The sequence below is a fragment of the Oncorhynchus gorbuscha genome, unplaced genomic scaffold (assembly GCF_021184085.1).
Source record: "Oncorhynchus gorbuscha isolate QuinsamMale2020 ecotype Even-year unplaced genomic scaffold, OgorEven_v1.0 Un_scaffold_7883, whole genome shotgun sequence".
Lineage (NCBI taxonomy): Eukaryota > Metazoa > Chordata > Actinopteri > Salmoniformes > Salmonidae > Oncorhynchus > Oncorhynchus gorbuscha.
This window is the reverse complement of record NW_025751178.1, coordinates 2,059-16,202: the sequence shown is the minus strand read 5'-3', so window position 1 is coordinate 16,202 and position 14,144 is coordinate 2,059. Positions and strand designations below refer to the sequence as shown.

Below are 14,144 nucleotides of genomic sequence, written 5' to 3'. Positions count from 1 at the left end.
TAATCCACGCAGGGGCACAGAGTACCGTCCTTCTTCTTAACAAAAAAGAACCCCGCCCCCGGCCGGAGAGGAAGAAGGGGCACTATGGTACCGCGGCAAGAGACACAGATAAATAATCCTCGAGAGCCTTACGTTCGGAGCCGACAGAGAGTATAGTCTACCCCGAGGAGGAGTGGTCCCCGGAAGGAGATCAATACTACAATCATACGACCGGTGAGAGGAAGGGAGTTGGCTCGGGACCGACTGAAGACCGTGCGCAGATCATGATATTCCTCCGGCACTCCTGTCAAATCGCCAGGTTCCCTGAGAAGTGGGGACAGAAGAAATGGGAGGGATGCAGACATTAAACACTTCACATGACAAGAAACGTTCCAGGATAGGATAGAATTACTAGACCAATTAATAGAAGGATTATGACATACTAGCCAGGATGACCCAAACAACAGGGGTGTAAAAGGTGAACGAAAAATCAAAAAAGAAATAGTCTCACTGTGGTTACCAGATACTGTGAGTTAAAGGTAGTGTCTCAAATCTGATACTGGGAAGATGACTACCATCTAAGGCAAACATGGGCGTAGGCTTGTCTAACTGTCTGAAAGGAATGTCATGTTTCCGAGCCCATGCTTCGTCCATGAAACAACCCTCAGCCCCAGAGTCAATCAAGGCACTGCATGGGGGCACCAACCGGTCCAGCGTAGATGACCGACATAGTAGTACAGGATCTAGATGAAGAGACCTGAGTAGTAGCGTCACCAGTAGCCCTCCGCTACTGATGAGCTCTGGCCTTTTACTGGACATGAAATTGACAAAATGTCCATCAAATCCGCAATAGAGGCACAGGCGGTTGGTGATCCTCCGTCCCTCTCCTGGTCGAGATGCGAATACCTCCCAGCTGCATGGGCTCAGTCTCTGAGCCAGAGGAGGGAGATGGTTGCATGCGGGAGCAGGGAAACACCGTTGACGCGACCTCTTCCACGAGCTTGGTGACGAAGATCTACCCGTCGTTCTATGCGGATGGCGAGAGCAATCAAAGAGTCCACACTGGAAGGAACCTCCCGAGAGAGAATCTCATCTTGACCACTGCGTGAGTCCCTCCAGAAAACGAGCGAGCAGCGCCCGGCCTGTTCCAGTCACTAGAGGCAGCAAGAGTGCGAAACTCTCTATAGAGTAATCCGTTGTGGATCGATCACCTTGGCATAGGGAAGCCAGGGCCCTAGAAGCCTCCCCTACCAAAAACTGAACGGTCAAAAACCCGAATCATCTCCTCTTTAAAGTTCTGCAATTGTTAGAACAATCAGCCTGCCTCCCAGATAGCTGTGCCCCCACTCTCGAGCCCGGCCAGTAAGGAGTGAAATGACGTAAGCAACCCGAGCTCTTTGCTAGAGTATGTGTTGGGTTGGAGAGAGAACACACAATATCACACTGGGTGAGAAAGGAGCCAGCACTCCGTGGGCTGCCCGGAGTAGCAAGGTGGGTTATTAACCCTAGGTTCCGGAGGCTCGGCAGGCCAGGAAGTAACAGGCACGAGACGAAGACTCTGGAACTGTCCAGAGAGGTCGGAAACCTGAGCGGCCAGGTTCTCCACGGCATGGCGAGCAGCAGACAATTCCTGCTCGTGTCTGCCGAGCATGGCTCCTTGGATCTCGACGGCAGTGTTACGAGCATCTGTAGTCGTTGGGTCCATTCCTTGGTCGGATCCTTCTTCTGTTATGCAGGTGAATGAGGACCCAAAAGCGACTTGGCGAAAACAGAGTTTTTAATCCAGTAAAGTTACTTTACAAACAAAAGGCATAATACTACTCGTAATGACGAAACAGACTGGAGACTTGATCAAGAACTGCAGGTTGCCTCGGGAAGGCACTTGAACGTAGCAGACTCAGACACCTGCTCACCACGCAGCATCTGAGGGAAACACGACACGACAGGGCAATACATAGACACAGCACGGTGAATAATAGACAAGGATCCGACAGGGCAGGAACGGAAAACAAGGAGAGAAATAGGGACTCTAATCAGGGAAAAGGATCGGGAACAGGTGTGGGAAGACTAAATGATTGATTAGGGGAATAGGAACAGCTGGGAGCAGGAACGGAACGATAGAGAGAAGAGAGAGCGAGAGAGTGAGAGAGGGAGGGAGAGAGAGGGATAGAAAGAGGGAAAGAACCTAATAAGACCAGCAGAGGGAAACGAATAGAAGGGGAAGCACAGGGACAAGACATGATAATCAATGACAAAACATGACAGGCACCGGTCAAAAACTACAAAGATGGTGGGGTTGACCAGCTGGTCCACACAGGTGTCGTATAGGTTGTAGTCCTCCTTCGTGGATCTGACGGGTGGCGGCCGGCGGTATTTGCACTTGCCCACGCTCACCTATCCCACCAGCACCTTGGCCAGGAACATGTTACGCACCCCAGCGTCAGGTGACACCGCAGCGAATGTGTTGGAGTAGGAGGCGCGCGGGCGAAGTAGGAGTCGTAGCTGTACACGAACCCATTGACTCCCGAAACGCGGGTCAAAGTTGTTGTGGCAGATGTCCTCACGAAGTCCCCGACGGTCCCGTGGAACAGGTGCCTCTCCAGAGCCCCATCTTCCTTGGTGTCATAGCGCTTCCGCATGTGCTCCTTGTACCTACAACACAAACATTAACCTGCAGTTCAATCAATCATTTTACTGGTGACACTACAGCCTCTTTCAAACACATTTCAACATAATGAACACATGGTTAGTCGCGGTTAGTCATTTTACAGGTCAGGAGTATCTTTCTAGCCCCTCCCACACAGGTGCGTCCCCTGTAGGGTCTAAATGCCAACAGGTGGCTTGAGATGGCACTATCAACCTTTTGGTGCTGTAGGACATAACTACTGGTTTTAAAAAGAGTGGAGAATTTCTCCTGGCCCCAATTATGAGTGACACTACATGACTAAAAGTATGTGGACACCCCTTCAAATTAGTGGACTCTGCTTTTTCTGCCCTGCTAGAGCTGCCCCGGTCAACTGTAACTGCTGTTTTTGTGAAGTGGAAACTTCTAGGTGCAGCAACGGCTCAGGGAAGTGGTGGGCCACACAAGATCACAGAACGGGACCACCGGGTGCTGAAGCACATACAAATGGTCTGTCCTCGGTTGCAACACTTACTACCAAGTTCCAAACTGCCTCTGGAAGCAACGTCAACAGGCTTCCTTCACAACCCCCTCTTGGGTTGTGCCGTGGCGGAGATCTGTGGGCTATACTCGGCCTTGTCTCAGGATTGGTAAGTTGGTGGTTGACGATATCCCTCTAGTGGTGTGGGGGCTGTGCTTTGGCAAAGTGGGTGGGGTTATGTCCTGCCTGTTTGGCCCTGTCCGGGGGTATCGTCAGATGGGGCCACAGTGTCTCCCGACCCCTCCTGTCTCAGCTTCCAGTATTAATGCTGCAGTAGTTTATGTGTCGGGGGGCTAGGGTCAGTCTGTTATATCTGGAGTATTTCTCCTGTTTTATCTGGTGTCCTGTGTGAATTTAAGTATGCTCTCTCTAATTCTCTCTTTCTTTCTTTCTTTCTTTCTTTCTTTCTTTCTTTCTTTCTTTCTTTCTTTCTTTCTTTCTCTCGAAGACCTGAACCCTAGGACCATGCCACAGGACTACCTGGCCTGATGACTCCTTGTTGTCCCCAGTCCACCTGGCCGTGCTGCTGCTCCAGTTTCAACTGTTCTGCCTGAGTCTATGGAACCCTGACCTGTTCACCGGACATGCTACCTGTCCCAGACCTGCTGTTTTCAAATCTCTAGAGACAGCAGGAGCGGTAGAGATACTCTGAATGATTGGCTATGACAAGCCAACTGACATTTACTCCTGAGGTGCTGACCTGTTGCACCCTTGACAACCTCTATGATTATTATTATTTTACCCTGCTGGTCATCTATGAACATTTGAACATCTTGGCCTTGTTATTTTATAATCTCCACCCAGCACAGCCAGAAGAGGACTGGCCAGCCCTCAAAGCCTGGTCATAGCCTGGTTCCTCTCTAGGTTTCTTCCTAGGTTCTGGCCTTTCTAGGGAGTTTTTCCTAGCCACCGGGCTTCTACACCTGCATTGCTTGCTGTTTGTGGTTTTAGGCTGGGTTTCTATACAGCACTTTGTGACATCAGCTGATGTAAGAAGGGCTTGATAAATACATTTGATTAATTGATTGATTGATACAGAATAAAAATATTCCAAAACATGCATCCTATTTGCAACAAGGCACTAAAGTAAAATTGGAAAAAATGTTGCAAATAAATTAACTTTATGTCCTGAATACAAATGGTTATGTTTCACTCAAATGGTTACATCATATTATGGGTATGCTTGTCATCAGCAAGGACTAGGAGTTTTTGGGGATAAAAATAAACAGAATAGAGCTAAGCACAGGCAAAATCCTAGAGGAAAACCTGGTTCAGTCTGCTTTCCAACAGACACTGGGAGATAAATTCACCATTCAGCAGGACAATAACCTAAAACACAAGGCCAAATATGCACTGGAGTTGCTTACCAAGGCAACATTGAATGTTCCTGAGTGGCATAGTTACAATTTTGACTTAAATTGACTTGGAAATCTATGGCAAGACTTGAAAATGGCTGTCTAGCAATGATCAACAACCAACTTGACAGAGCTTGAAGAATTTTTAAAACATTAATGTGCAAATATTGTACAATCCAGGTGGGCAAAGCTCTGAAAGACTTGTCCAGAAAGACTCACAGCTGTAATTTGCTGCCAAAGATGATTCTAACATGTATTGACTCTTATGTGAATACTTACAGTTGAAGTCAGAAGTTTACATCCACTTAGGTTGGAGTCATTAAAACTTATTTTTCAACCACTCCACAAATGTCTTGTTAACAAACTATAGTTTTGGCAAGTCGGTTAGGACATCTACTTTGTGCATGACACAAGTCATTTTTCTAACAATTATTTACAGACAGATTAGTACACTTATAACTCACTGTATCACAATTCCAGTGAGTCAGAAGTTTACATACACTAAATTGACTGTGCCTTTTAAACAGCTTGGAAAATTCCAGAAAATTATGTCATGGCTTTAGAAGCTTCTGAAAGACTTAATTTGAGTCAATTGGAGGTGTACCTGTGGACGTATTTCAAGGCCTACCTTCAAACTATGTACATATTCTTTATCCCTTTACACTTATGTGTATAAGGTAGTAGTTTTTGAATTGTTAGCTAGATTACTCGTTGGTTATTACTGCATTGTCGGAACTAGAAGCACAAGCATTTCGCTACACTTGCATTAACATCTGCTAACCATGTGTATGTGACAAATAACATTTGATTTGATTTGAACTCAATGCCTCTTTGCTTGACATCATTGGAAAATCAAAAGAAATCAGACAAATTGTAAATCTCCACAAGTCTAGTTCATACTTGGGAGCAATTTCCAAACGGTACCACGTTCATCTTAACAAACAATACTCTGCAAGTATAAACACCATGGGACCACGCAATCATCATACCACTCAGGAAGGATACTCGTTCTGTCTCCTAGAGATGAATGTACTTTGGTGCAAAAAGTGCAAATCAATCACAGAACAACAGCAAAGGAGCTTGTGAAGATCCACTTGTTGGGAGTGCATGGCGCCCCACCCACACTGGCAGACTGGTGTTGGTGTCAGAAGGGACCTCCATGAGCAGTAGAGAAGGAGTGAGGAAACTGACCTTGGGAGACTTTGGACAGGCCTCTGATCACGGTTGTAGGTCCCCTCTTCTTCCATTTGATTGATGAAAGGTCAGTCATCAAGATCTTTTGAGGGTAAATAGTTTGTTGGCATAGCATGGTACCCGAAGGACTAAATAAATGTCCTAATCCTATCCTGAGTCAATGACAAAACAAAAGCCTAATAATTTGAAAAGCAACACTCATCACAACCAAAAACCAATTTGCTGAAATCTAAAAACCTTTTATAGAGATATCCTATAGACATTTAATGAAAAAGGTACCAATTAATACAAATGCTTGAGACTGTCATGTTTCTCCTGTCCTCCAATTTGCACCGACTTAACTAGCTAAATGACTTGCATCGCATGACGCATAAACAGAACATGAACTTACTTTTTAATCTGTTAACGTGCAGTGTTTCAGGCTTAATGAATCTGTCCACGTTTTGCTTTGCTCAAAAAAAGTATTGATTGGTGAGTAACTAAATAAGGAGTTTATATTTAAGCCTAAAACAGATCTGGAAGTCATCTTCAGACAATATTCTTACAGGATCATTTGTAGATTTCAGGGGATACCATTTGACAGTGTTATTACAGGAATGGTTTAGCCCAACTATTTGAAATTGATGACAACTGCACACAAACACATCTTTGTATTTTCTAATAAAAGAAAGATCACCACAGCAAGTTTGATATAGTCCATTTTTATTTAGTTTTATTCCACACAGAAAACGAATAACGGATTCCATGCACAATAAAATAATTGTCAACACTTGCCCATTAGAAAATCAAATGTCAGTGTTTATTTAAAGGCAACAAGCGACAGATATTTAATTATTATTTATCCATTTGATTTTTTCTTATGACAGAAACTCATCAAGAAAGACACTTTTTAGAGACAGAAAATTCCATAACACATTCTCAGGTGTGATCTACAGCTTTCACTGAGACCTCTAATGGCTCAATCCTCAGCGGACACTGCTTACAGCCAACCCAGAAATAAGGGAAAACCCTCTCAGAAAAGTTGTGTTTGAAAGTGTAGATCTGCGTGTTGTCAGCTGGGTCAGAGAAGCACACTCTCCCCTTCTCCCAGTCTAGCTGCACTCTGATCCTCTGAGGGCTCTTCTTCAGATTGAGTCGTGTCAGGTGAGGTCCCGGCAAAGTACATCTTGTGGTAAAAGTACACGGACAGGTATCCATTCTTCAGCACGGAGGAGACCTTGTCTTTCCTCTGGATGGACTCTTTGGCTACACCGAGGACCCAGGCGCTGTTCTCTCCAACCTCCACGTCCCAGACATGCTTTCCTGAGCTGAAGCCCTCAGAGCCCAGTACGCCTGTGTCAGGGTCAAACCTCTCGGGGTTGTCTGGAAGCTTCCGTTTGTCATCGCTGTCCCTCACACTGGTGAGGTCTTCAGACAGTAGGAGCCAGGGGGCAGCCGTGTTGGGGTCCAGAGTCACTGGCGCTGAGGAGAAAGTACAGCCAGTTACCATGATGTAGTGGTCCTCACCACTAATTGCTGTGTAAAAACACATTAAGAAGCACTTTAAGTGCTTAAAAGTTAACATTTCAGTCTATCATGTAATGAAATAGACTAGTCTTGACACCAAGTGATGTTCAACACTCTGCAGTTAGTACTCACTGTATTTAACAATCCCTTGCATCTTCTCCCACACTTTGTATTGAAGTGAGCCCAGGTACTTGGCCACATCGATGAGTGCTCCCGGGACCATAACTGGGTCCTGCAGTGTGCTAGACTGAACACTATACAGACAGAAAAACTAGGAGTTAGTACTCATCATGTAATGGTCTGTAGACAGTGAAACCACCAGGGGTTGTAATATACTCACCTTCTCACCGTCTGCTTGCATTTCTGGAGAAAAGTATCCTCCAAAGCCATCTCCTCCTCCATGGCTCTGATTGTGTCAGAGAGGGAGGCCAGGGTTCTGTCCATCTCCTCATACTCTGCCTCAACATCTCACTCTTACTCTCCTCCTCCTCTTTCAGAGCTGCAAGCCTAGCAGCCTCTTCAGCTTGGAGGAAATGGTGGAGCGTCCTCAAACTCCTCATGAATCCTCTTTGCCACAAACCGGGCCTGGACCTGAAATGAGACCTTTGTTAGGATAAGGTGTTAACATACGAGAGATTTCGATTTAATACTATGGCCAACCACCAACATTACCTGAATGTGTGTCACTGTATTGTCATAGTTTTGCTTCATTTTGTCAAAAGCCTCCTTCTTCTCTTGCAAACAAGTAAGCACAGACTTAATCTCCTCCTTCAAAGAACATTAAAAAGACAATTGGACTAAGAATAAACAAAACATATCAGTTCTACAAAGGCAAATAGTTGCAGAAGGCATAAAACAGATTAGATCAAACTCACAGCATTTTCCCCTTTACCTTCATGGTCACCTCTGAACTCATAAAATGCTATCTAGAGAACTCAAATTATATTTATAGGGCTGCCTATTAAAACACCAGATTACCTTCATGTCACCTATAGCCTCTCCCACCGGGCAGCACTCATGGTTTTTATGCTTCCTGGAGGTGTGACAGACCACACAGATGGGCTCCTTGTCCTGCAGACAGAACAGCTTCAGCCTCTCCCCGTGCAGGGAGCACAGCTCACCCGGTTCACACAGCTCCCCTGTAGGTCCAAGTGCTCCACTCTCCTGGATGTAGGAGTCACACAGGTTCTTCAGGGTGAGGCTGGCCACCGGCTCGTCCACAAACTCCCTCCTACAGAGTGGGCAGTCCCGGGCCGACCCCTTCCCAGACCAGTACTGCTCTAAGCAGGCTGCACAGAAACTGTGGCTGCACTTGAGGACCACAGGATCCCTGAAAATATCACAGCACACAGGGCAACAGAGGTGCTCCTCTGGGAGAGAGAATCTGGCAGCCATGCCTTCTTCACACGAAAATGACTGTTCCTCTGGAAGAGAATGTAGGGCAAAGGGACACACAGAGCTCTAGGTATTAGACAAAGCCAGACCTTGTTTGTGTTATAGTTAGCGAATGGCCTCTGAAAGGTACAGTATGTACTTTAACTTTGCCCAACTAATTATTTGGGCTCAACAACATACTGTCTGAACTTCAAAATAGCCATACTTACTGCCTCGGTCCTAGGCCAAGTCGATGTTTAGTTTGGGAGTGCTTTAATAGAACAAGTTACAATAACACTCACCTGCTATCCAAGACACGTTTACAGGGGACAGCGACCAAACACACGTAACTAGCTTCTTGTTTGATCTGCGACGCCAAGACCAGTTTCGATTTCCTTCTTCCTGTTATGGTGTGACACATCATTATGGGGGTGGAGCTAGACAGATCATTCTTTAATACTTTACCACCAGTTCCACTTCGTGTTCACATTGGTTTCATTATTTGGTGGTACTAGATTGTTACTCCATTGTTTGTGTTTGTCATTGTTGACTTTCTAAAATTAAAAAAATGAAAAGTCATGTTTCACTAATGAGTTGTCATGCCACGAGCACTACAAATCCATCATATAAATCAACGACTATTTGAATGTTAATGTCTTAGCCGTGAGATGTATTTTCTCCATTGATATTTACATTTTAGTTGTATGCTCACTCGTTGTCTATAGGCCCATTTTACAGTGTGGCATTGAGCAACAGTGGTCTCTACTGTATACCGGTAGTTGGAGATACCCGTTTAGTGGTGAATATTTGCAATGGTACCAAATTGAAACTTTATTTTATAATGTGTAAATGAATTACATTAGCTAAACCCACTTAAATAATTAGGAAGGTCCATTCAGTAAATAAAAAATGTTAGTAGATATTTGTCCCCACATATTATAAACCTGGCAACCTGTCTCCACTCATGTTTATATTCTGCCCAAAGTTGGGGCTAACTGACAAAAGGTGCAGTGGGACAAACTGATTGGTACTGTAAAAGTATGGGAACACTCTTTCAGTGAATGTATCATTGAAGGTGTACAGAATAGTGCTCTTAGTGGGATCACAGAATGTCAGCTCCCCTTGGGCACAGTCCAGATGTTCTCTGATCACTCGTGGGCTCTCATCCAGCTTGATCTGGATGCGTGGTTCTACACATACTCTGTATTTCCCACTAATATACCTGATGCTCCACAATCCGCTCTGAGGAATTTCTGAGATCCCACATGCTTGGCTATGTCAATGAATGCTCCTGACACTACCTCAGCATCTGCAGTGTCTGTTGCTGTGGATTCGGCTCTATAGGAATAATTAACACCAGTGCTGTTGTAAATGGAGCGTAACATGTATTTAGTAGGGATGAAATGGGACTTAATTTACAACATACCTATTAAGAATGACCTTGTAATTCTACAAAAACAAGGACATATGTCACTATGTTATATCAGATGACACTGAGATAATTGGAAAAACTCAGAGAAATAAATCATTTACAGTTGTGAAATTATTCACCAGCAATTTCCGACCTGGTTGAGAATTTCAAGGCGTTTATACGTCATTTGACTGCAGCCTAGCAGTGTGACGCTTGCGTCTTTTGGACAATCAGTTTTTGCAGTGAGTTCATGAGCTCATGTTGGGAATTTACATCTTTGTCATTTAAAACATCTTTACCCTTACCTGAAGGAATGTGATTGTGTCAACATCCATGTCCTTGATCATCTGAATAGTCTCTATTAGGGTTGAAATCTGCTTGGTCAAAGGCTCAGCTCTTTTTCGCATCACTTGACATCTCTGTTGCATTTCCTTTCTCAGGGCAGCTGTCCTGGCTGTCTCTTCATCTTCCAGGTACTGGTGGTGTCTTAAACTCCTCCCTTATCTGCTCCTCTCCACACTGGGCTTGACCCTAATAGACAAGATTAAACTTGAACACTGCTCAAATGTTTCCATATTTAAAAACACATTTTATTTTATGACAGATACCTGTATATGCTCCTCCCAGGTTGGATGGCACATCCTGGCTGTGTTCATGCTTTCTAATTCCTTCTTCAAAGTGGAACTCACACGCTGGATTTCACTCTAAAGGTAAATGAAAAGGGATTATTGTAAACCTGGTAAAAACCAGACCAGTCTTTAATCCAGCCAGTCACTCTCTACTCAGTCACATAATGACATTGAAATGACCAGTTCAAATAAAAGCAAAGGGAACAGATACTTTCACAAACGGACCTTAAAATCAGGCAGAGCCTCCTCAGTGGGACAGCAGTCATGGCCTTTACGTTTCTTTGATATGTGACAGACAACACAGATGGGCTGCTTGTCATCAAAACATAACAGATCCTTTCTCCTTTTCACTCCCTCTCTGAACCGATTCACAGAGACTCTTTGAGGCCAAACTTTAGCTCGGCTGCTCAATTGAACACTCTTTCCTGCAGACAGGACACAGTAGATTGTCCATATCCTTCCAGTATTTCTGTAGACACTCCTCACAGAAGCTGTGGCTGCATTTGAGGACGGCAAGGTTGTTGAATATGTCACAACACACGGGACAAGAGAGGTGTTCCTCCAGGAGAGACAAGCTGGCTTCCATTATAATGTATCACTCAGTGTGCTATTATGTCTTGGTCAAGGTTGAAAAACATGAAGCAAGTTAACAGGGTTGTGGCTCAAGGGGCAGGTTTTACTGGTTATAAAGCCATGACACCAAAACTATCACATTTCCCTCTGCATCCTGGCAGGAATGCAGGTGTGTGTAGTGTACCAACCAGAACTATCACATTTCCCTCTGCATCCTGGCAGGAATGCAGGTGTGTGTAGTGTACCAACCAGAACTATCACATTTCCCTCTGCATCCTGGCAGGAATGCAGGTGTGTGTAGTGTACCAACCAGAACTATCACATTTCCCTCTGCATCCTGGCAGGAATGCAGGTGTGTGTAGTGTACCAACCAGAAATATCACATTTCCCTCTGCATCCTGGCAGGAATGCAGGTGTGTGTAGTGTACCAACCAGAACTATCACATTTCCCTCTGCATCCTGGCAGGAATGCAGGTGTGTAGTGTACCAACCAGAACTATCACATTTCCCTCTGCATCCTGGCAGGAATGCAGGTGTGTGTAGTGTACCAACCAGAACTATCACATTTCCCTCTGCATCCTGGCAGGAATGCAGGTGTGTGTAGTGTACCAACCAGAACTATCACATTTCCCTCTGCATCCTGGCAGGAATGCAGATGTGTGTCGTGTACCAACCAGAACTATCACATGTCCTTCTGCATCCTGGCAGGAATGCAGGTGTGTGTAGTGTACCAACCAGAACTATCACACGTCCTTCTGCATCCTGGCAGGAATGCAGGTGTGTGTAGTGTACCAACCAGAACTATCACATTTTCCTCTGCATCCTGGCAGGAATGCAGGTGTGTGTAGTGTACCAACCAGAACTATCACATTTCCCTCTGCATCCTGGCAGGAATGCAGGTGTGTGTAGTGTACCAACCAGAACTATCACATGTCCTTCTGCATCCTGGCAGGAATGCAGGTGTGTGTAGTGTACCAACCAGAACTATCACACGTCCTTCTGCATCCTGGCAGGAATGCAGGTGTGTGTAGTGTACCAACCAGAACTATCACATTTCCCCTGCATCCTGGCAGGAATGCAGGTGTGTGTAGTGTACCAACCAGAACTATCACATTTCCCTCTGCATCCTGGCAGGAATGCAGGTGTGTGTAGTGTACCAACCAGAACTATCACATTTCCCTCTGCATCCTGGCAGGAATGCAGGTGTGTGTAGTGTACCAACCAGAACTATCACATTTCCCTCTGCATCCTGGCAGGAATGCAGGTGTGTGTAGTGTACCAACCAGAACTATCACATTTCCCTCTGCATCCTGGCAGGAATGCAGGTGTGTGTAGTGTACCAACCAGAACTATCACATTTCCCTCTGCATCCTGGCAGGAATGCAGATGTGTGTCGTGTACCAACCAGAACTATCACATGTCCTTCTGCATCCTGGCAGGAATGCAGGTGTGTGTAGTGTACCAACCAGAACTATCACACGTCCTTCTGCATCCTGGCAGGAATGCAGGTGTGTGTAGTGTACCAACCAGAACTATCACATTTTCCTCTGCATCCTGGCAGGAATGCAGGTGTGTGTAGTGTACCAACCAGAACTATCACATTTCCCTCTGCATCCTGGCAGGAATGCAGGTGTGTGTAGTGTACCAACCAGAACTATCACATGTCCTTCTGCATCCTGGCAGGAATGCAGGTGTGTGTAGTGTACCAACCAGAACTATCACACGTCCTTCTGCATCCTGGCAGGAATGCAGGTGTGTGTAGTGTACCAACCAGAACTATCACATTTCCCCCTGCATCCTGGCAGGAATGCAGGTGTGTGTAGTGTACCAACCAGAACTATCACATTTCCCTCTGCATCCTGGCAGGAATGCAGATGTGTGTAATGTACCAACCAACAATAATGCATTATCTAACACACACTAGAGGGATATAAAACAACAATAAAAAATATGTTAAATCAAACAAGTAATGACTTTACCACTAGATGTCAGTAGGTATCCAGCCATTGCAAAGAGTAACGGTTATTACTGTGAAAAGCATTGCAAAACGACATTGTAGACTGGTGGTGAAGACATAGCAGTGTTGCTTAATAGTGTATAAGTATACAAACATGGTCACCCAATGAGATATGCTGTCAAGGGTCTGAATACTTTCTGAATGCACTGTGTGCAGCTGTCACCTTTCCAATATCTCTATGGAAATATATGGTACAGACTAGCATGACATAAAACGACAACAATAGTAGTAACAAAGAAATCTATTCCATCTAGTGAAGTGCCTACTAGTACCTGTGTTGTGAGAACAGTAATTTACCTCTTGATATCAGTAAGTATCCAGACATTGCAACGAGCAACAGTTATTACTGTGAAACACATTGCAAAACTACATTGTAGACAGTTACTTACTGCTGGTGAAGACATGGTAGTATTACTTAATAGGGTATAAATATACAGACATGGTCATCCAATGAGATATGCTGTTATTGTTATTATTTTATTATGTTATTACTTTTAATTCTAGATGAAATATTGTCCTAAATATGTCAGACACGAAGGGTTACTGTCATTTTATTAGTAAGCAATTCCAACAGCCTCAAATAAATGTTATTGTCTCCAGTCTCCGTCTCCGTCTCTGTCTCTGTATCTGTCTCTGTCTCTGTCTCTGTCTCTGTCTCTGTCTCTGTCTCTGTCTCCCTCTTTGTCTCTGTCTCTGTCTCTCTGTCTCTGTCTCTGTCTCTGTCTCTGTCTCCCTGTCCCTGTCTCTGTCTCTGTCTCTGTCTCTGTCTCTGTCTCTGTCTCTGTCTCTGTCTCTGTCTCTGTCTCTGTCTCCCTCTCCCTCTCTGTCTCTGTCTCTGTCTCTGTCTCTGTCTCTGTCTCCCTCTCTGTCTCTGTCTCTGTCTCTGTCTCTGTCTCTGTCTCTGTCTCTGTCTCTGTCTCTGTCTCTGTCTCTGTCTCTGTC

The 14,144-nt window shown here is 44.9% G+C and overlaps 1 long non-coding RNA gene and 1 pseudogene across 1 annotated transcript; both read right to left on the bottom strand.

The window, feature by feature from the left end:
- Positions 1-6,379: 6,379 nt before the first annotated feature.
- On the bottom strand, positions 6,380-8,992 carry LOC124029845 (annotated as a pseudogene).
- A 1,261-nt stretch (positions 8,993-10,253) lies between these two features.
- Positions 10,254-10,881, bottom strand: LOC124029844. Its single transcript, XR_006837856.1, has 3 exons — positions 10,838-10,881; positions 10,592-10,687; positions 10,254-10,514 (listed from the first exon to the last, which is right to left on the bottom strand). It is a non-coding gene; the product is annotated as an uncharacterized LOC124029844 (long non-coding RNA).
- Between the last annotated feature and the right edge of the window lie 3,263 nt (positions 10,882-14,144).